Raw genomic sequence first — 23,346 nt, 5'->3', positions numbered from 1 at the left:
ACACATGCACACCATCAGTTAATACTATCAGACATGCTGTTATTTTCTCATCAGTGTGTGTATGTCTCATTCTTGAAGCTGCTTTCACACTCACAGTTACATTAGCTTCACAACTAACTACATAACACTGACTTAATCAATTCATGTCAATTATTTCCAAGACAGAACTGGTTGCTGAATAAGAACAAATAAAACAACATGAAAATAAAAATACAAAATAATGGAAAAAAAAAAAAGTAAATAAAACATAAAGCAGGTAGGCTCCAATGAAATCCATTTTAAAATCCAGTATGTAAGTGGCAGGAACACAGCTGGAACAGTCTGTCTTTCTTGCAGGGGGGTTTCGGTCTGTAGTTAACTCCTCTAAATGAAATCAGTAGTTCATTCTCTCAACCCATTATTTTACAGATTTACAGCAACCTTTATTTTAATAATGAAAGAACATACAAACAATGCTTCCTTTTCAGTTTAATTACTTTTCCTATCATGGAGAACAAACAAACGCAAGAAGAGTTGAAATCCAAAATCAAGTTTCCTGATTCTACTCTCACAGAAACAAACAACTCAATACTCAATTGTTGACAGGAGGAATGAAGGATATATTTTTTTTGCATCTATATTATTTTGTTCCCCCATTAATCTACATTCACTTTTATCATGGCAATCTATCATCAATCCAGCTCTGAAGCAATTGATCTCATTGTGGGAGAAAATACTGAGGTAAAGAATATGTTGTTTGCACTATTGTTGTTATTGATGTTGTTGCTGTTGTTTCTGTTAATGATGATGATGAGGATGATGATGATACTGCTGACACCATTTATTTATTCATTCCAATCCAAGTTTTTGCTCTTTTAAATATAGTATCTTTTTGTACATACATATGTATAGACACACACACACGTGTGTGTGTGTGTATGTATATATATATATATATATATATATATATATATATATATATATATATATATATATACACATATATATATATAGCTGTATATATGTATATATATATGTATATATATGTGCATATATATTTATGTATATATACATATATGTATATATTTGAGCATATAAATATGTATATATGTGTGTGTGTGTATGTATACATATATATATGTATGTATATATATATATATATATATATATATATATATATATATATATATATATATATATATATATATAAATATATGCATATATATATACTTATACATATATATGTTTATATGTATATGTATATATAGATGCCTATATATGCATATATATAAATATATATGTGTATATGTATTTGCATATATGTGTTTATGTATATGTATGATAAATATATGTATATATGTGTGTGTGTGTGTGTGTGTGTGTGTGCGTGTGTGTGTATAATTCTTTCTTTTGGAACAGTGGATCTCTAAGCAGATGATAAATCTATAAACAATAGCATATAAATATTAGGTTAAAATCTTCCTTTGTATGGAAAAATTCTTAGTTATAAATATTCCAAATTTTGTTTTATATTTTACAAACATTTTATTCTCTCAAAATATCAATTTGGAATATTTGTATTTGTGAAGAAATCCTTACAAAGAATATTGATAAATTTCTTCATTTATTTATAGAACTAAGTAATGATTTTTTTGCCTCCCCCACTGCACCTCCACCCCCGTTTTATTTCTTTGATCTTTAAAAATGGTAAGCTGCTATATATTTTTTTTCCATCCAACTGTATTTAACGTTTTAAGATTTTAATTCCTGAGTTGTTTCAGATTATATTAATTCCTTCTTTTAATTTTCAACTATGTTAGAATTTAAAAATGGTAAAAATGAAAGCAATGTACTTTGTAGCAGACTTTAAAGTGAAAATATACCTAACTCTAACAATTCCAATAACAACAAGAGAAAGCTGCTATGCAGTTGCTCAACCTTCTAGAAATAACTGCCAAATCTCTCTCAAATTGCACTTTACCATCTCATCTTTACCTTTTTGTTACCATATCTCTATTGAAAAACACTACCTTATATTTTTTTTCAATTGGTTAAATAAGTAATCAAGAATTTAATAAAAAATCTTTGTCATTATGAAGCTGGTGTCCGGAAAATAAGTTTTAATTTAGGTTGCTTTAACCTTTTTGCCTGTCCAAAGCATTTTTATAAGTTTATCCCAAACGTTCATGTTTGTTTTCATACTTTTAGTTAATCCTTGTTTCAATGTTCTGATCAACATAAAGCTTTCCTTTCGTATGTAAATGTGTAAAATGTATGATGCATGAACATCACATTGTGATACACAGGATTGGCAAAAAATTAACCATTTAGAATTCAGGTTTCTTGGTCAAATATATTGCTTATATTATGTATTCACATTGTTTTGAATTAAGCACACATTATCTTGTGGCTTCAAGACTTCAATATTTTTAGAATGACATTTTATGGAATGTGTGAGAAGTTGGATCTGGTCAGTTTTTAACATAAAACAGGTAGAATATTTTGGCTAGATATGGCCGGATTAAACACTTAACGGTTAAAACAGGAAATTTGTGTCACAGAAGCAAGAGTAATCTCTAACAGGTTGGTAACAAAAGGATTAAAAAATGAGAGGGCACATTGTATAATGTTGTTCTTTCTACATTTACTATGCCTGAAATAAAGACTGGATGGTCATAATATAATGCATTTGATTATAAGGCTCGCTCAAGTAGGACTGACTTAAGAACTAAACTACAAGAACAATACCAACATCTGAATATTTTATTAAAATAATTTTGTACTTAAGTTATATTTTCAAGAACAATGCCAATAAAATCTAAGCATTTCATTGGGATAATTTTGTATTTCAGTTATATTTTCATATTTTAAAATAGATTTGAAACAGCTTATTTCCTTAATCTTTATCTTCATCCTTATCTAAATTCAACAATTAATAAAATTTATTTGGTTAAATGAGTTGAATGAGTTATAATATTTCAGTTCTGTTTCCATGTATCTATTTGTGTATTGTGTGACCTGAATATCTCTACTGTGTTCCTTCTCTACTTTCCATTTATCATTATTAAATTGTTGCTGTTGTTGTTGTTGTTGTTGTTCTCCTTCTTCTTCTTCCCCTCCTCCTCCTCCCCTCCTCCTCCTTCTTCTTCTCCTCCTCCTCCTTCTTCTTCTCCTCCTCCTCCTTCTTCTTCTCCCCCCTCATCCTTCTTCTTCTTCTTCTTCTTCCCCTCCTCCCCTCCTCATTCTTCTTCTTCTTCTTCTTCTTTGTATTAGTATTAGCATTATCTTTTCGATAGATTGATCTTTTGCCAGTTATTTATGTTGAAAGAGTAAGCCGTAACAAATAGCTGAGAGTTCCTCAAATTTTCCTTCTTCCTTTATATCTCAAAGCCCGTTCTTTGCATTTCACAATTCCAAACCAAATATTGTACCCGCTTATCCCTAGTACTGCAAGATCTAATAAAACCTTTCAGGGGTCAATAAAATTGAGGGATCAGTCAACAACTGGGGGTCAATGTAATTGATTTTCTGTCTCCAATCAAAATTGCTGGCCTTGTGCCAAAATTAGAAAGAATTATTATCGCTAGTGTTGTTGAAGTTGTTATTACTATTATTATTATTGTTATTATAATAATTATTATTATTATTATTATTAATATTTTTGAGTGAGAGAACAGTGCATACCATCAAATTGACACTGATGTATAATATATGAAGCCCAGTATACCCATTGTGACTATTTGATAAGGGTACACCAGGCACATGCATTACAACCATGTGTGCGACATGGCGATCTCATACCAAGATAAACAGTGCATAACCTTGCAGGTGGAGCCCAGTTAGAATTTTCTTCAGTTTGAGTAGCCCATCCCACTCAAAAGTTCATTATTATTATTATTATTATTATTATTATTATTATTATTATTATTATTATCGTTGTTGTCATCATCATCATCATCATCATCATTTTTACCCTGTGTGCATAAGTGAAAGCAAGGTATTGTAATCACTCATCTTCATCTGTTTGTCTGTGTGTTTGCAAAATTTCTGGGAAATGGCTGAATGAATTTTCACCAAATTTGGCAGAAATACTCATTGTGTGAGCGACTTGAGATGATGAAAATTTGGTTTGATCATCTTCAAATATGCATAAATACATACATAGATATGTGATTGTGTGTGTATGTGTGTGTGAGCATGCACATGTGTACAGTGATGGATTCAAGGGTTTTGTTTATTTATGAGCTGATTTCTTAATTTCACCAGAGTATAAATACTTCTAATGGTGATACTTAAAAAAAATAAATAACTGAAAAAAACATTGAACTTACAAATTTCCTGATAAGCAAGTTTAGTCAAACACTTACAAACCTAAATTCAGTTCAATTAAAAAGCATGGGTAAGCAACGCATTGTAGGCCACCCTATAATTTGCGACAAAAATTATCTGTGCACAGGGTATGCATTGCCTTTCTGATGCCTTTTTTTTCATTATTATTATTAAAATGTTCTGCAGTATTTCATATCTTTATGTTCTGGATTAAAATTCTGCTTCAGCTGACTTTGTCTTTCATCCTTTCGGGGTTGAGGAAATAAGTACTGGTTGAGCACTGGGATCAATGTAATTGAATAGCCCCCTCTACCCCTATAAATTTCAGGCCTTGTGCCTATAGTAGAAAGGATTATTATTTCTATTATCATTATATGTTTGACTTTTGCTTTGTATTTGTACAAGTTGACTCCAAGTCTCACCCAGAGACTTTGGAATTCACTTATATATTCCTGTGCCTTGTTTTGTTACTGAGTATGATGCTTTCTTGTTTTCATGCTTTGAGACAAGTTTTAACATCCAGTCTTCAGAGTTTTTCAGGTAGGTGTCTAGACCAATTGTGACAATCCTCATTGTTAATTCCAGTTGTAAAAGTCTACGGCCACCCTCTTTTCTTGGCAGGTAAAGTCATTCTATATCTGCATTTGGGTGGTGCATTCTATGCATTGTCAATGATTTTCGTATTTTTCTGTCAAGATTACACATTTCAGTAATTGGCCGGTTAATAATATCGAAACTGTAAGTCATGACTGATATGGCTAAAGTATTGATCGCTTTGATCCTGTTTCTTGCATTCAGCCCTGTCTTGAGTATTGTCCTTATTCTGTGATAACATTCCCTTCTGATCCTTTCCCTCATCATTGAATGTTTGATTCCATCACCTTCAAATACCCCTAGGTATTTGTAGCTCTCTGCTGGTTCTAACCTTTTTATGACATTCTGTTGGTCAAGATTAACGTTGAATTTTTCTGTCATTTTTCCTTTGACAAAAGTAGCTTTTGCACATTTATCAAGGCCAAATTGCATCCTGATATCATCACTGAATTGTTTAACAATTCCTTGTAAGCCCTGTAGTTGTTGGTCATTTTTGGCAAAGAGCTTTAAATCATCCGTGTATATGAAATGATATATATATGTACGCAAACACACATACATACACACACGTTATTTTCCTTCTATATTTATTAGATTTGGACTACCCAGAACATTCATTCATTCATAAACACAGATTTATTGAATATAAATATGAAGCAATGGTTCCTCTGGTGCCGATATTGATATTTCCATTCAGATCAGAAATAAATTTCTATGATAATACACATTTAATATAAACCAATATAAATGTTGGTTGGTCGGCTGGTTGGTCAGTCAGTTGGCTGGTTGGTCAGTTGATTGAGTTGGTGGCTGATCCTCCACTCATACTTTTTATTTATACAGAGCAGTGTTTCTCAACTGGGTTCTGCAAAAGGTTATTGAATGTTTTACCATATTTCTTGATATTATCCATAGTGGCAAAAATGTACTTCCAAAGTTACCCATCAGATCATGGTAATGCTTTAGTGTGTAAATAATATAAGAACATATTTTAAGGTGGCATGCTGGCAGAACCATTAGCACACCAGACAAAATGCTTAGCAGTATTTCGTCCATCTTCATGTTCTGAGTTCAAATTCAACTTTAGGTCAACTTTGCCTTTCATCTTCTTGGGGGTCGATAAAATAAGTACCAGTTGAACACTAGGGTCAATATAATCAACTTACCCACTCCCTTGAAATTACAGAATTTCTGCCAAAATTTGAATCAATATAAGAACATAATTTGACAGTGTTTAAGTGCTTTCTAAATGTATCAGGAATGAAAAGCTCGTAGAACTTTTAGACATGTCAGACATAAAAAGATTATAAACCTGCATTTAATGGATTGAATTTGAAGTTCTATTCCTGCAAATGAAGAATTCTTGTTTGATTGTTTTGCAATGACGGTGACATGAGTGTATATCTGTGTTTGATAGAATTGGTGGTTAACTTTAAACATCATTACCTTTGTCATCATCATTTAATGTCCATGTTCTTTGCTGATATGGGTGGAATGGTTTGATAGGATCTAAATAGTCCAGGTATTGTGTTATATGCCAGTGTCTGCTTTTGTATGGTTTCTATGACTGGATACCAGCACCAGCACTAGTGAGGCTGCTTTTACAATTTGGCCTGAGGTGGGCAGCTTTATGCTAGGAGTCGAAGGTTGAAGTATGAGAGAAAGGGCAAGAGCACAATATGTTTCTTGGTGTAGGGGAGCTTCATGACTATCTACCCTTCGGTGGTGTGTCTGGAAGAAGCCCAACATCTCCCTAACAACCAAGATCTGTCTTTTCCGCATGCTGGTTCTGCTTGTCCTCCTCTACAGCACTGAGGCCTGGACCATCCTTAAACAAGATCTGAACAAGCTTGAGGTGTTTCAAATGCAATGTCTTCATCAGATCCTTGGTGTCTCTCTACACAACCGAATCTCAAACAATAACATCTGAGAACAATATCAGCAGCAACCGACCATTGAAGACCAAGTCTGGCAGTACAGGTTAGAGTGGTTTGGCCACATCTACAGGAGGAGCACTGGAAGACTGCCACACCCACTTTTGTGATGGCAGTGACCCGCAAACTGGAGAATCTAGTGTAGTGCACCAAAGAAGATTTGGGTGAAGCTGCAGCAACTTGACCTAAAGCAAGCTAAGGCCAGTGCCAAGGATGGGAAAGCATGGTATAACATCACCACCAGAGTCCATTATCCAGTAGAAACCACGGCAGTGCATTTGGTTGAGAGGACAGCCTCCCCCTCTGGTCACCAGCTAGGGATTTTACAGCTTACTGCTTACTATATGACTACCCACATTTTAGAAAAGAAAGTGGAAGTGATCAGATGGTGCTGGAAAGAGATAATAATAGTGGTGATAAGGTATCCAAGTGGTTTCTTAAGTTTATCAAGGTGAGCAGAAGTGAGAGTGGTAGAGGAACCAAGAGAATGGGTGGGTGAAGTTAACAAGAGTGTATGGGAGAATGAGAGATGGGAATGGGTGAGGGGAGGGGAAATATGCAACAACAATGAATATTAGGTAGTGTTGGAGGATTGATGTAATGGATGGTGGATTGGGAATGGGGGATGACCAATAATGCATGAGTTGGGGAAGCGGGGAGTATGAGATGATTGACACTGCAGAAAAAAAATGGTGGTGTTAGTGGTAATGAAATATAATGTTTAATTAAATTCTTTTACATCGTCATCATCATTGTCATCATCATCATCATCATCATCACCATCATCATCGTCATTGTCGTTGTCGTCATCGTCATCATCATCATCCATCATCATCATCATCTTTTAGCATCTGTTTTCCATGCTAGCATGGGTAAGACAGTTTGACTGGAGCTGGAGAGCTGCACCAGTCTGTTTTGGTTTGGTTTCTATGGCTGAATGCCTCTCTTAATACCAACCACTCCACAGAGTGTACTGGGTGTCTTTTACATGTCACCAACACGGGTGTCTTGTACGTGTTACCAGCACAGGTACCTTTTCCATGTCACTGAAAATATGAAGTAGTGTTGGATTTTTCTATAGGCCGACCCCTAGAATCGCAAAACTCAGGTGACCTGTGGTCAATGTGTATAATATTTTTGACACTGTCATAAGTCTTTCGAGGGAGGCCTCAGGAAAAGAACAACCTAGGGCTTCTCTTCATCTAAATCTGGTTCTGAAAGCAGCATGATTGAGCAACAGAGGAACTGAAACATTTATTAATTCCAGTCAGATTTGGTTTTAACCCTATCAAGGTCAATCTGCCCAAGGCATAACTTACAAAATCCCTTATGTCTTTTAAATGTTTGTACTGGAATAAAAAATTTCATCAGGCACTGGAGTGGCTGTGTGGTAAGTAGCTTGCTTACCAACTACATGGTTCTGGGTTCAGTCCCACTACATGGCACCTTGGGCAAGTGTCTTCTGCTATAAGTCCTGGAGTCGATTTGCTTGACTAAAGGTGGTGCTCCAGCATGGCCACAGTCAAATGACTGAAACAGGTAAAAGAGTAAAAGAGAGTAAAAGAGTATCACATATTTATCATATATCAACCATTTGTTAAGTTAGGTTCTATACACTAACTTGATGTACCAATTAATGAAAAAATTAATTATTTCATTAAATCCTTTCTCATTGATGACTATTATTGGAATATAGGAGCAGTGTGCTTTGTTAGAAATGTGGTAACAAGAGGTTAAATGATAGTTTAACAACAAAAACGTACTAATCTGCCACACACACACACACGCGCACACACACACACGTGTGTGTATGTGTACATGTGTGTATGTGTGTTTGTGTTTCTTTGCCTTGATATCATGTGATTGTTGTGAATGAGTATTCCCAGCATACAAGTAGTTCTTCATTTCCAGTCTGCCAGGAAAACATATATATATATATATATATATATATATGATTGATGCCAGGACTGCCTGACTGGCCCCATGGGGAAGGGAATATTACTTTACTCTGAAACAGATGAAGGTTGGCCATAGGAAGGGCATCCAGCCATAGAAAATCTGCCATAATAAACTCTAACTGACCCATGCAAGCATAAAAAGTGAATATTAAAATGATCACATTGGTGATGATGATGATGAGGATACACACACACACACACACACACACGTATATGTATACATATATATGTAAGTTTACATGTACATACGTATGTATGTAAATATAAATGTGTATGTGTGTGTTTGTGTGTATGTATACATGTGCATAAACACACACACACACACATATATAAGGGAGGACAGTTGGATCAGTATATTTAGAACATACTTCCAGAAATACAGAAGAATAATTTCCTTAAAATAAAACTAAAGCTAAATTTCACAGAAGGTAAATCAGCAAAGTAAAATTTATTTAGTTTTGTAATATGTCTTGGCATAAATTCCCATGGAAGCATGAAGCAGTCAGAAAGTGGTTGATAGCTCTTATTATTGGTTTCGACAGCGTAAACACTTCCTTGTTATCAAGTGAATTAGCTATAGCTGCTGTGAATTCCTGCTAATAATTAACACCATTGCCAACCAAAGAAACCTGATAGGAATAGCAGTGTCAAATAACTTCAATAGAAATGATCTGTAATTGATTTCTGTGAACAGCAAGAAAGTAATACACTTTCCAGGTGTATTTATACCTGTTGTTAGCTGTTCTATATAATGGCACACTTTTGATTATATCTTTTAACATGTTTTTAAATGTTAAACACACTGAAAAAATATACATATGCATATATATATAAGTATATTAATATATATATATATATGCATGTATGTATGTGTGCGTGTGTGTGTGTGCATGTAGGAATATATATATATAAATATATTATACATATGTATATATATATATATATATATATATATATATATATATATATATATGATTGATGCCAGGACTGCCTGACTGGCCCCAGTGCTAGTGGCACGTAAAAAGTACCATCCAAACATGGCTGATGCCAGTACCTGCTGACTGGCTCTCGTGCCAATGTAAGAGCCACTATCTGAACATGGTTGATGCCAGTGCATCCTGGCTGGCTCCTGTGCCGGTGGCATGTAAAAAGCACCCACTACACTCTTGGAGTGTATGGCATTAGGACGGGCATCCAGATTGGAGCCTGGTGAAACCACTAGCTCACCAGACCTCAGTCAAACAGTACAGTCCATGCCAGCAGGGAAAACGGATGTTAAACGATGATGATGATGATATATATACATATATATATATATATATATATATATATATATATATATATATATATATATATATATATATATATGAATATACATATATCTATATGGACATATGCATCATCATCGTTTAACGTCCATTTTCCATGCTAGCATGGGTTGGATGATTTGACTGAGGACTGGTGAACCAGATGGCTACACCAGGCTCCAATCTGATTTGGCAGAGTTTCTACAGCTGGATGCCCTTCCTAACGGCAACCACTCTGAGAGTGCAGTGGGTGCTTTTCCGTGCCACCAGCATGAAAGCTAGTCAGGCGGTACTGGCAACGGCCACACTCGAAATGGGGTATTTTATGTGCTACCTGCACAGGAGCCAGTCCAGCGGCACTGGCAATGATCTCGCTCGAATGTCTTTTCATGTGCCACCAGCACAAATGCCAGGAAGGCGACGTTGGTAATGATCCCACTCAAATGGTACTATTTACGTGCCACCGGCACGGAAGCCAGGCAGCTGCTCTGGCATAGATCAAGCTCAGACGGTGCTCTACTGGTACAGGTGCCAACACAATTTCGTTTTCACGTGCCCCAAGAGGTCTTTGCAAGCCGAGTTTAGTGTTCAATGAAAGAGACGTTGGCATGGGTGCCAATCATCAAATTTAGTTTGATTTCGATTTCACTTGCCTCAACAGGTTTTCGCAAGTGGAGTTTAGTGTCCAATGAAGGAATGATGCGCATAAGTGGGCTGGCTACAGCCCTGGCAGAGGCCTTGGATTTTGGTCTCACTTGGCTTGCCGGGTCTTCTCACGCACACCATATTTCCAAAGGTCTTGGTCCCAAGTCATTGCCTCGGTGAGGCCTAATGTTTGGAGGTCGTGCTTCACCACCTCATCCCAGGTCTTCCTGGGCCTGCCTCTTCCACGGGTTCCCTCAACCGCTAGGGTGTGGCACTTTTTCACATAGCTATCCTCATCCATTCTCACCACATGCCCATACCAGCGCATTCGTCTCTCTTGCACACCACAACTGATGCTTCTTAGGTTCAACTTTTCTCTCAAGATACACTCTGTCAGGTATGCACACAGACTTTACTCATCCATTGGAGCATACTGGCTTCATTCCTTGCGAGCTTATGCATGTCTTCAGCAGTCACGGCCCATGTTTCACTGCCATGTAGCATGGCTGTTCGTACAAATGCGTCATACAGTCTGCCTTTTACTCTGAGTGAGAGGCCCTTTGTCGCCAGCAGAGCTAAGAGCTCTCTGAACTTTGCCCAGGCTATTCTTATTCTAGCAGCTACACTTTCAGTGCACCCTCCCCCACTACTAACTTGGTCACCCAGATATCGGAAGCTATCAACTACGTCCAGTTTTTCTCCCTGGAATGTGACAGAAGTTGTTTTCTGCACATTTTCAGTGTTTATTGCACCTGAACATCTGTCACATACAAAAACTAACTTCTTAGTTAACCTGCCTTTGATATTGCTGCACCTCTTATGTGTCCATAGCTTGCACTGGGTACATCTTATAGGGTTCCTACCTACACCTTTTCTACAGATCGAGCAGGGCCATCTACGTGTATCTTTTATGGGCCACTGGCACGGGAGCCAGTCAGGTGGCACTGGCATTGGCCATGTTCTTTTTACGTGCCACCAGCACAAGAGCCAGTCGGGGGGAGGGGGCTGGCATCTTTTAGGTAAACTGTTAAGTTATGGGGATGGGGTGGGAGAAAATGCAAACATCAAGATACATGCACACACACATGTACATATTATATATATATATATATATATATATATATATATATATATATATATATATATATATATATATATATATATATAACTAATTTAAAGACGAACCACCACTCTACAACTCAGAACCCATCCAAATCCATGCTGTGAGGCATATACTATCCTAATATCTAATATTTTAATCTAAAAATTTAAATTAAATAACATATTACATAAATAAATCATATACTAAATCATATAGGATAGGGAATAAATTCTGCTTATTATGTACTAACGAATTTAAAGAGATATTATTAATTAATAAAAAATTGATTAACTCCCACGAGGAACGTAATATTAAATGCAGACATAAATTAAATTACTTATATAATAAGTTTAGATAACTAATTTATTTTTAAACCTAGCATTAGGTACCAACTTATAGTTATGATCAGTATCGTAAAATACATCTACATAGCTTTAGAATACACTTTAATCATCACAATATTATACAATATTGGAACATATAACTACCTTTACTTTAAGTATTCAACGATAATATGAGCAGTCTTTTACAATGTTTCATAACATTATTTAAGTAATATATAACTTTCGTATTTGGCATAGTTATTATTCTACGTAAATCTGAGAGTTTTAAGTATTTTAGTATTATTAATCTTCATTAAACTTTTTATTCTAGGTAGATTTTCTTTTTTGATATTTTCGTTATTATTTTAGTAATTATAACACGTACTTACCTCTGTTTATCACGTGACTTTTCAGTATTAATTTTCATAGCATTATTTACGTAATATAGAATTTTCGTATGGGTTTTATTTTAGGTAGATTTTCTTTTTCGATATTTTCGTTATTATTTTAGTAATTATAACACGTACTTACCTCTGTTTATCACGTGACTTTTCAGTATTAATTTTCATAGCATTATTTACGTAATATAGAATTTTCGTATGGGTTTTATTTTAGGTAGATTTTCTTTTTCGATATTTTCGTTATTATTTTAGTAATTATAATACGCATGTACTTCTGGGTAATAGATGCCATATTTATCACGTGACCTTTTAGTATAAATTCTATAGCAAAGTCATTTTGTTTTAATTTACAGTTACCAACCGGCAGATAAGTCATGTTTTCTTATTTTAATTTTATAAACAATATTGACATCCGTCTTTTAGTAACTTTGTACACTAACACATTTTTTTACTATTATCTACTTATTCCATAATGTTTTAACTTTGTTTACTATAATACTATATTTTTAGATTGTAACTCTTAATAATTATATTAATACCGTTAATGTAGGGATTAGTCATAATGGATATATAATACTGTACATTTCGGATAATATACTCACTCTATTGACAGATATATGAGAGCATTTTTTCCTGACTTATGGACTCTTAGATGACTTACACACACACACACACAAATATAATCATCTGTGTCATTTTAACTTCCACTTTTCCAAGCTTGCATGGGTCAGATGACATTTATTGAGGTAGTTTTTTCATGGTCAAAAGCCTTTCTTATTACCAATCCTCATCTGTTTACAAACAAAATAGTATTTCTCCATGACCAGACATGTTTCTCCAGAATATTTGAAATAAATGACACCACTTATATATATCAGTTGAATAAAGGATGCAGAATATGCCAGTTGGTGTGTGACTGAGGCAGAGTGAATGAGCGTGTGCATGAGTGCAAAATGTGCCAGTCGTTGCGTGAATGAGCATGCAAGGGTGTATACATGAGTGCAAGAGAAAGTCCTGCAGCTGTGGAATAAGCTGTATTGAGTGTTTGCATTCTCAATCCATAATATCAGCAAAAGTTTTCTTGCAGGATTGCATTTTGTGCAAAATGCCTTGAAAAGAGTGCAGAAGTGAATTGTGTCTGGCGTTGTTGTCATGGGCATTTGCTAAGATTAGCCAGAACGATGACAGTGTGGCATGCTGGCACATTGAGGAAAAGGAATTGTGTTGCAGTGTATTTATGTGTTGTGATCCTGAATTTTGTAGGAGACGTATGGCACATGGTCCTGAGAATAGAGTTTCAATGCTTTAATGCAGTCTCAATAATTGAGATCAGTCATGTCCTTAATTCTTTTAGTGAATGCTCTTTGGGGTGATTCATTTCTTGAAATGTTTTGTTTTGTGTGGAGAGACCACAGGGGGCAGCAATATTCTAGGTGTGGCCATACAAAGGAGGAGAAAAGAGGAATGATGACATCTTGTTCTCTGGATTGGAAGGTTCTTAGGATCCAGGAGCTCATCTTATGAGCTATATTGACTTTATTGTTGATGTGGGCACTCCAGCTAAGATTGTTGTCAACAATTACTCTTAGATCTCTGATATTATTAGATGCTGTGAATGGTTTCCCCTGAAGGAAGAGAATATGGTTGTTTTAGCACAGTCTTTTTTCCAAAATGCATCAGTTCAAATTTTACCTTTATTTGTTGCATTTTATTTTTGTCTACCCATTGACTTACAGCATGTAGATCAGACTGGAGTTCAGTTCAGTCTTCTTCTCCATTGATAATTTTCTGGAGGTTGGAGTCATTGGTGAATATTTTCTCTTTGCTGTGTTTGATGATGCTTGAAATGTTGTTTATATAGACTATAAACAGTAGCAGGCCCAAGACAGTCCCCTGATATATATATCATCATCATCATCATCATCATCATCGTTTAATGTCCGCTTTCCATGCTGGCATGGGTTGGACGGTTTGACAGGGCTGGCGAGCCAGAAGGCTGCACTAGGCTCCAATCTGATCTGGCAAAGTTTCTACAGCTGGATGCCCTTCCTAACGCTAACCACTTCGAGAGTGTAGTGGGTGGTTTTTACGTGCCAGGGAAATAAATATTCGTACATGTCAAAATTCTTTATTTATTTAATTTCTAATGAACATAAATGAGATATACTAATACTATATTTGCATACACATGCATAAACTAAGAATATGCAAAAGGAACTAATAAATTATAGTAACTAATGAATTTATATACAAATATAAATATTTAGGGGTGAAAAAAGTATTCGTACAGAATAAATTTATGAGTTTCTATGCCACAAAATACTGTTAAAATAATTTTTTTTTTACTAGAACTTTCTTGTTTGTTCCAATAATCTTATCAGTGGTCATTTTTAAGTGTCAAAACACTAGCTTCTTCTTTCAGCACTGAGACAACATAAAGTAATAATGGTGAAAAGTAAAGAACTCACAAATTCAGTGAAAAACTTAATTATTGAACAGTGGAAAGCAGGTAAAAGTTACGGGAAAATATCAATGTTTTTGCACATCTACATTTTAACATATTTACTTCATTCTTAACGAAGAAAAGATTTTAGAAATATTGGTGTTATTTTTATAGTTAATTTTATTAATATTATTATTATTATTGAATAAATAGGCAAGCTGGCAGAGTTATTAGCACACTGGATGAAATGCTTAGCGGTATTTCGCCTGTCGTTGCCTTCTGAGTTCAAATTCTGCTGTGGTTGACTTTGCCTTTCATCCTTTCGGGGTCGATAAATTAAGTACCAGTGAAATTCTGGGGTCGATGTAATCGACTAGTCCCCTGTCCCAAAAAGCTTCGGGCCTTGTGCTTAAAATAGAAAGCATTATTATTATTATTGAGAAAGGGAGCAACGCATCAAAGTGACACTGGTGTGCAAATATACAAAGCCCAACATTCCCACCATGACTACTTGCCTGATAAGGGTACACTAGTAACATGCATCACAACCATATGTGTGTAACACAGTGATCTTATATCAAGATAAACAGTGCATGACCTTGCAGGGTGTGTGTGTGGGGGGGGGGGCAGTTAGAATGTTCTTCAGGTTGAGTAGCCCATCCTGCTCAAAAGGTCCCTGAATAAGGTTTGTTTGAAGATGTTTAACAAAACATTCATGTTTCTAGAGGTGAATTATTCAAACCCCAAAGAATTCCTCTCAACACATGGCTATGATGCTTCCCCCACTACTTTTGCTCATGGTCAGAGATGCACATATCATTGGCCACCAAGGGACATGCTCAACTAAGGTCAAACAACTGACAAGCAAATCTGTGGTATTGAGCAGAATATTTGCTGTAGCCCATCTTTTATACCAAGACAAAACAATGTACATGATAACACTTCCAATCAATTAAGATCAGAAGCCATGAGAGCCACTGCCTGGTACTGCATCTGGGCGTTTTATTATTATTATTATTATCATTATTATTATTATTATTATTATTATTATTATTATTAGTTTTATTATTATCATTATTTTTATTATTATTTTGTGTCCTTTTTTTCTTTTGTGTTATGACTAACTTCAGTTCTTAATCTATCTCTGACATTTCAAGAATGAAAGAATGTAATATTATCTAAGTTCTATATTCTGAAATTATTGATTCACACCTTAATATTAAGAGAATTGTTCATACTTGTTCACAAAGAATGGTAGAAGTAAAAGAATATTGAAAATATCTTGCAAAATATAATTAGGAATTAAGAAGAAAAAAAACACTAAAATCAAAAATAATTAGGAACTACAATATTATTAATAAATGCAAAATTATTAAAAAATATAATTAGCAATTATCAAAAATCAATTCAAAATTCCAGCTGAAAATAACCAAAAATAAGTGAAATGAGATCTATTTTATCATTTAACATTTTATCAACGAAATCTTAGATTTGTACAAGGTAGCCATAATGAAGTAAGTTTAACACCTTCAGTAGATGTCAATGATGATATATAAATTATACATTATCAAGGTACAGGCATGGCTGTGTGGTTTAGAAGTTCAATTTTCAACCTCATGGATTTGGGTTTAGTCTCATTGCATGGCAACATGGGCAAGTGCTTTCTAATATAGCTCTGGTTTGATAAAAAAAACTTGTGAGTGGATGTGGTAGACAAAAAGTGAAAGAAGCCCATTGTGTGTGTGTGTGTGTGTGTATTAAACATCAGGAATGTACAAAAGAAAAAAAAATGACTCCCTCAAATGTTAGGAGGGATCTTTAGAAGTAGTAGACAGTTTCTGTTACTTAGGTGACCAAGTTACTAGTGGGGGAAGTTGTTCTGAAAGCATTGCTACTAAAATAAGAATAAGTTATGTGCTCAGAGAGTTACTACCTCTGTTTGTAACGAAGGACCTCTTCCTCAGAGTCAAGGGCAGGTTGTATGATGCCCATTGCAGTGAGACATGGGCTGTGGCTATTCAGGATATGCGAAGTATTGAAAGAAATGAAGCCAGTATGCTTCGCTGGAGGAGCAGTTGTCAGTGTACACATATGACAGAGTGTAAGTGATTTGAGAGAAAAATTGGGTATACAAGGCATTAAATGTAGTGTGTAAGAGAGGACTGCACTGGTATGGCCATGTAATGTGTATGAATGAAGACAGTTGCACCAAGAAGTGCCAATCTCTAATTGCACAGGAAACATGTGGAAGGGGTAAACCCAGGTAGATGTGGAATGAAGTGGTGAGAAAGGATCTACAGATGTTGGGACTCACAGAGGGGATGACAAGGGACAAAGACTCCAGGCAGTTTGCTGTGTTTGAAAAGACATGTCAGACGCATCAAGTAACAGCATGGTGTCCTTCCATACAGGCTTGTCCTCTGCAACCCTTTCCAGCTGAGCATTTCTTATCTTGCAGGCTTGTAGGTGCTGGTGTCATGTAAAAAGCACCCATACTGGTGTCATGTAAAGTGGTTGGCATTAGGAAGGGCATCCAACTGTAGAAACCATACCAAAACAGACATGCAGCCTGGGCAGTTCTTTAGCTGGCCAGCTCCTGTAAAACTGTCCAACCCATGCCAACATAGAAAATGATTGTTAAATAATGATGATATTGATGATGATGATGATGACATATCATCATCATCATCATCATCGTTTAACGTTCGCTTTCCATGCTAGCATGGGTTGGACGATTTGACTGAGGACTGGTGAACCAGATGGCTACACCAGGCTCCAATCTGATTTGGCAGAGTTTCTACAGCTGGATGCCCTTCCTAACGCCAACCACTCCAAGAGTGTAGTGGGTGCTTTTAATTTGCATTAACTGCAATAATTAGGCTATTTTAACCATAAAAATATACTCTGACCTAATTTAAGGTCATTACAGTTGTCAACCTGATAACAGTTTTTATAGTTGTTTTAGGTTTCCAAATGTTCCTCTCACATTCTTTTCACTCAAAAACTATAATCACCTACAAAACATAATGCTAGCTAAATCTACGAATCATGAGTTAACTTCAAACCATGAAAAGTGGCTGGACCTTGAATAAAGTTGCATGGACAACTAACTAATCAAGTGAATGACTATGCAGCAGAAATGTGCATTGGATACATTTAAATCAAATATGCTGTATAATCAACTGTAGGAACAAAAGATATGCAAATGTATTAATCTTAGTATTCATTGTAATCATCTTATATATATATCCACTGCGTGGCACCTTGGGCAAGTGTCTTCTACTATAGCCTCGGGTCAACCAAAGCCTTGTAAGTGGATTTGGTAGACGGAAACTGAAAGAAGTCTGTTGTATATACGTATATATATATATATGTATGTGTGTCTGTGTTTGTCCCCCCACCATCGCTTGACAACCGATGCTGGTGTGTTTATGTCCCGGTAACTTAGCGGTTTGGCAAAAAGAGACTGATAGAATAAGTACTAGGCTTACAAAGAATAAGTCCTGGGGTTGATTAGCTTGGCTAAAGGTGGTGCTCCAGCATGGCTGCAGTCAAATGACTGAAACAAGTAAAAGAGTATATATAGACTAGTGTGACCATGGAAATTCTACAGAAAGAAAAAAATTAAGAGAAGCTATTTAAGAAAAAAAGAGTGATTTGCATTTATATTGTTATTTTGCCAAGTATTTCACTTTGAGTCACAATAATATATTATATGTTAAAATTTCCCTCTGCTAAGCTCTTTATATTTCTCTCTTTCTCTACCACTTCAACAAACTTTTAACCATGTGTGTGTGTATATATATATATATATATATATATATATATATATACACACATGTATGCATGTATGTATGTATATATAGGTGCATGTATCACTGTGTGGTAAGAAGTTTGCGTTCAAAAGTAATATTTTGAATGCAATATAGCTGTGAAAACAGCAGAAAGATTGTGAGAGAAAAAGTTGTAAGCAGCTGACAACTTTTCCCATCTTATAAGTGTAAAATACCCAGTCTTTCTGCTGTTTTCATGGTTATTCTGTGTTTGTAATATTACTTTCTTATCTGTATAATATGATACACATTTAATGCTTCCAAAAGCAACAACAACAAAAGTTTGTTTACATAAGTTGTTTGGATATATATGTGTATATATATATATATATATATATATACACACACATATATATATACGTATATATATGTACCGGGTGGGCTAAGACAAGTGTAAAAATGAAGTTGGTGCAATAAATGAAGCCACCAGATTATATCTTTAGATTGCAATATACAGTGAGACTTTGTGACTTTTGACCCAATCCATACATATATATATATATGTGTGTGTATATGTGTGTGTGTGTCCTTGTTTTGACATCATGTGCTAGTTGCAAATGAACATGACCTTTGTACGAGCAATGTCCTTCATTGCCAATCTTCTGTATAAACATGTCTGGCCATATTGAAATATTATTTTGTTTGAAAACAGGAGAGGGTTGGTGTCAGAAAGAAAATCTGCCTCAAAACATTTCATCTGACCTGTGCCTGTCTTGCCAGCATTCTTCCTACCTGCATGCCATATGTATATTTATGCACATACACCATAGGCATATGGTGATGATACCACAATTTTTGTGGAAGGATTAAGTTGGTTACATCAACCCCAGTGCTTGATTAATACTAAAGAGATCAAAGGCAAAGTCGATCTCAGTGGAATTTGAACTCAGAACATAAAGACAGACGAAATGCTGCTAAACATTTTTCCTGGCATGCTAACGATTCTGCCAGCTTGCTACCTTAGTCAAACTGTATATTGACATTTTGAATATATTCAAGATATCAATATTTGATCTCACTGTAAGGCGGCGAGCTGGCAGAAACGTTAGTACGCCGGGCGAAATGCTTAGCGGTATTTTGTCTGTCTTTACGTTCTGAGTTCAAATTCTGCTGAGGTCAACTTTACTTTTCATCCTTTCGGGGTCGATAAATTAAGTACTTTTTGTGTACTGAGGTTGATCTAATCAACTGGCCCACTCCCCAAAAATTTTGGGCCTTGTGCCTAGAGTAGAAAAAAAAAAGAAAAGAGAAGAAAAGAATATTTGGTTTGATTTTATTATTATATATTATACAACTCCATGCCACAAGCAAGCCAGTCCTTTTTTTTGCACAGATATTCTAAAAAGGATTTGGAGTGGTTTCTTCTACTGGATCTCAGTCTAAAAATTTTGATAAAGTGCATTGCTTCTAAGCATAATGGGATATATATATAAATATATATAACGAAGAATTCAAATGTCATGATGCAATGGAGAAATGAATGAGTGAAGAACAATATTGATTGCTTATTAAAATGGCCATTTATTTATAGCATTGTATTGATCATTACAGTGTTGAAGATAACTTCTTATAGTTGTTTGTTATTGCAAACAAATTATCTTTAGGTCTATACTTCATTGCATATGTCAGCTTCATCTGTGAACTACTACTAAAGAGAGAAAAAGTAATGAAATCTCGGGAAGAAGAGAGGGTGATAGATCTACTCTTGTGCATTGATCAGAATACTGAGAGAGCTGTGCTTCATGGCTGGACACTGTGTGACCAAAGAGAAGGAGCTGGCTTTTGGTTGTGTATTTATATTCTTCGTATAGAGGATTTCTCCTCTCTAATCAGCTTTGGTTGATGAATGCTTTGAGAAAGATCAAGAGGTTGGCTTATTCTCATAAATTTCCTAGTGCAAAAGGTGAAAATAATAGGCTGACACATGGTAAAAGTGTAGATTAGGTTTCAAATCCTAGCTTCGAAAGTTGGTAGCTGTTTGCTACACACGCATGCACACACACACACACAATAATAATAATAAAGATTTTGATGAAGTAGCATTAGCATTACCTTTAATTCATTTTTATATATAAATACAGCCTCAAATAGACCTACATATGTTTCTACTGCATCAGTTAGTAACCATTGCAATTGCAACCTTACTATAATACTGGTGCAGTGTCTTCAGGGTCTTCACTTTAATATCCTTTGAGATTTAACTGGCTAAAGTTTTATTTGGATTTTCTTTGCATTCTATGATGTGGAGTTGTATGTTAATTTAGACGTGAACTATTTTCAATTCCAAGTATTGATTGGATATTTAATATATATATATACATATAACTGCCAACCAAGTGTGGCGTCCTATACAAGAGAGTGCTACTGACGTCTATAGCCTCAGGAAGACATCTTTTCCAGCTGGCTAATGACACACATTCTGTGTCCAATTAGTATTTGTAAGGGGAGGTCATTGCTCCCATCTGTAGCCTTACGTGATACACATGGACTCGAGTTTCTGGGTGGTTACCCATCCTCAGTGTGTGTTAATCAGCAGCTAGTGATGAAAACTCATTCCACTTGAGAAACATTATATGCTTGAGAATGATGACTTCCCTTTGCGAATACTAATCGGACGCAGAATGTGTGTCGTTAGCCAGCTGGAAGAGATTTTTTCCTGGGGTTATAAACGGCAGTAGCACTTTCCTGTATAGGATGCCACACTTGGTTGACAATCATATGTTATGATTCTGTATTGCTACAGTTTATAGCTTGCTCAGAGATTTAATATAGCTTCGAGATGAGTGACAGTTTGTCACTGGAAAAAGCATATAGTATTTTGCGAGTGGAATGAGTTATCATCACTAGCTGGTGATTAACACATGCTAAGGATGGGTAAGGATTAACACATGTTAAGAAACTCAAGTCTGTGTGTATCATGTAAGGCTAGAGATGGGAGCGATGACCTCCCCTCGCAAATACTAATCGGACACAGAATGTATGTCATTAGCCAGCTGGAAAAGATGTCTTCCTGGGGCTATAAACGTCAGTAGCACTCTCCTGTATAGGACACCACACTTGGTTGGCAATTATATGTTATGATTCCATATTGCTACTGTTTATATCTTACACAGAGATTTAATATAGAGTATATATATATATATATATATATATATATATATATATATATATATATATATATATATATATATATATAAGAAACACCACTTACTGACCAAAGACAAAAAAAATGCTATTAACTAATAAGAAACACCAGCAAATAAGAAACACCACTTACTGACCAAAGACAAAAAAATGTTATTAACTAATTAACTTCAAGATTGTTCTTGGCAATTCTAATGAGACTTATAGATTTTGAAATCTTAATCAAATTTGAATGATTTTATTTTTTTAAATTACTGTTTTATTTCTATTTCAGAAATTTTTGGTCAAACAAAGTTTTAAATATTCAAACCATGGAAGTTTTATTTTGAACTGAAATGGTTCTTAATAAAAAAAACTACAGCAATATCAAGATTAAAAAAAATACAAGAATAAGTTATTTTGGTAAACAGAATTTTCACTGAGATATGAAGTTTTGAGAAAACATTGAAGCAATGACTTTTACTGAAATATTTTCAAGGTGTTTACAAGAATGGTTGCAGCTATGGTGTCACTCATTCAGCAGGATTTATTTTCCATCATCAAACAATAAATACGAAAAACTTCTAACAATACTGTTTGACAGAACTTACAAGATATAACAGAACTTGCATATGTTCTACTTTGGATACTGGCCGTCTACAATCAACAAGGTATCACATGAACTGAAATGCTTTTCATTCCTAACAATCATAAGTGCTTCAAGTTTAGTGCAATTTAATACAATTTACAAAATGTAATTTTGTATGAAGTTCACAAATGAAAATATACATTCTAGGTGATTAACATTATATGTTACCATCATTATAATTAGCATCTTAATATTCATCTTAATCCTCAATCAATATCATCAATAAAAAAATGGTTATTCAAAACAGTACCTCAAGTATGTTGGCTTTGTTGTGCAGAGGTTTCCCTAATCAGACTTTCCGAACAGTACAGTTTCCTCCTGAAAATTTCAGTAGGAAATATCCGGCTGTGCACAGACAAGGCCAAGCATCTGATAGCGGGGCATTAATATATATTGTAGCGGTCCTGGTGTTTTATTCTGCTGCTATAATTATCATGATTATCAAATACCTCAAATCTGAACGGAAAGATCAACTTGAAGATGCTTTGATTGAGAACTTTTTCCGAGATATGCCAAATGGTAAAGCAGAGAGAGAGAACCGTGTGAATCAAGTAGCAATCCATGCTTTCCATACCTTGACAACAGCTGTTTATAATGATGAATCTTTGCCTTCTACAAATGAGGTACTTATAACAGATGTGTAGAGTTGTACAAATCTTTTTCTTTTTTCTTTTTTTTGGTTTTTCTGATAATAAATATTTCTGAATAGATTTTAACTCGTTTTTA

General features: G+C 35.0%; 1 long non-coding RNA gene across 1 annotated transcript; it reads left to right on the top strand.

The window, feature by feature from the left end:
* On the top strand, nt 1–23,331 carry LOC149134184 (uncharacterized). The gene is made up of 2 exons (XR_016243171.1): nt 1–720; nt 22,267–23,331. It is a non-coding gene; the product is annotated as an uncharacterized LOC149134184 (long non-coding RNA).
* Nucleotides 23,332–23,346: the final 15 nt, after the last annotated feature.

The sequence above is a fragment of the Octopus bimaculoides genome, chromosome 9, assembly GCF_046866305.1.
Source record: "Octopus bimaculoides isolate indiv1 chromosome 9, ASM4686630v1, whole genome shotgun sequence".
NCBI classification, from domain to species: Eukaryota; Metazoa; Mollusca; class Cephalopoda; order Octopoda; family Octopodidae; genus Octopus; species Octopus bimaculoides.
This window is presented reverse-complemented; position numbering and strand designations above follow the sequence as displayed.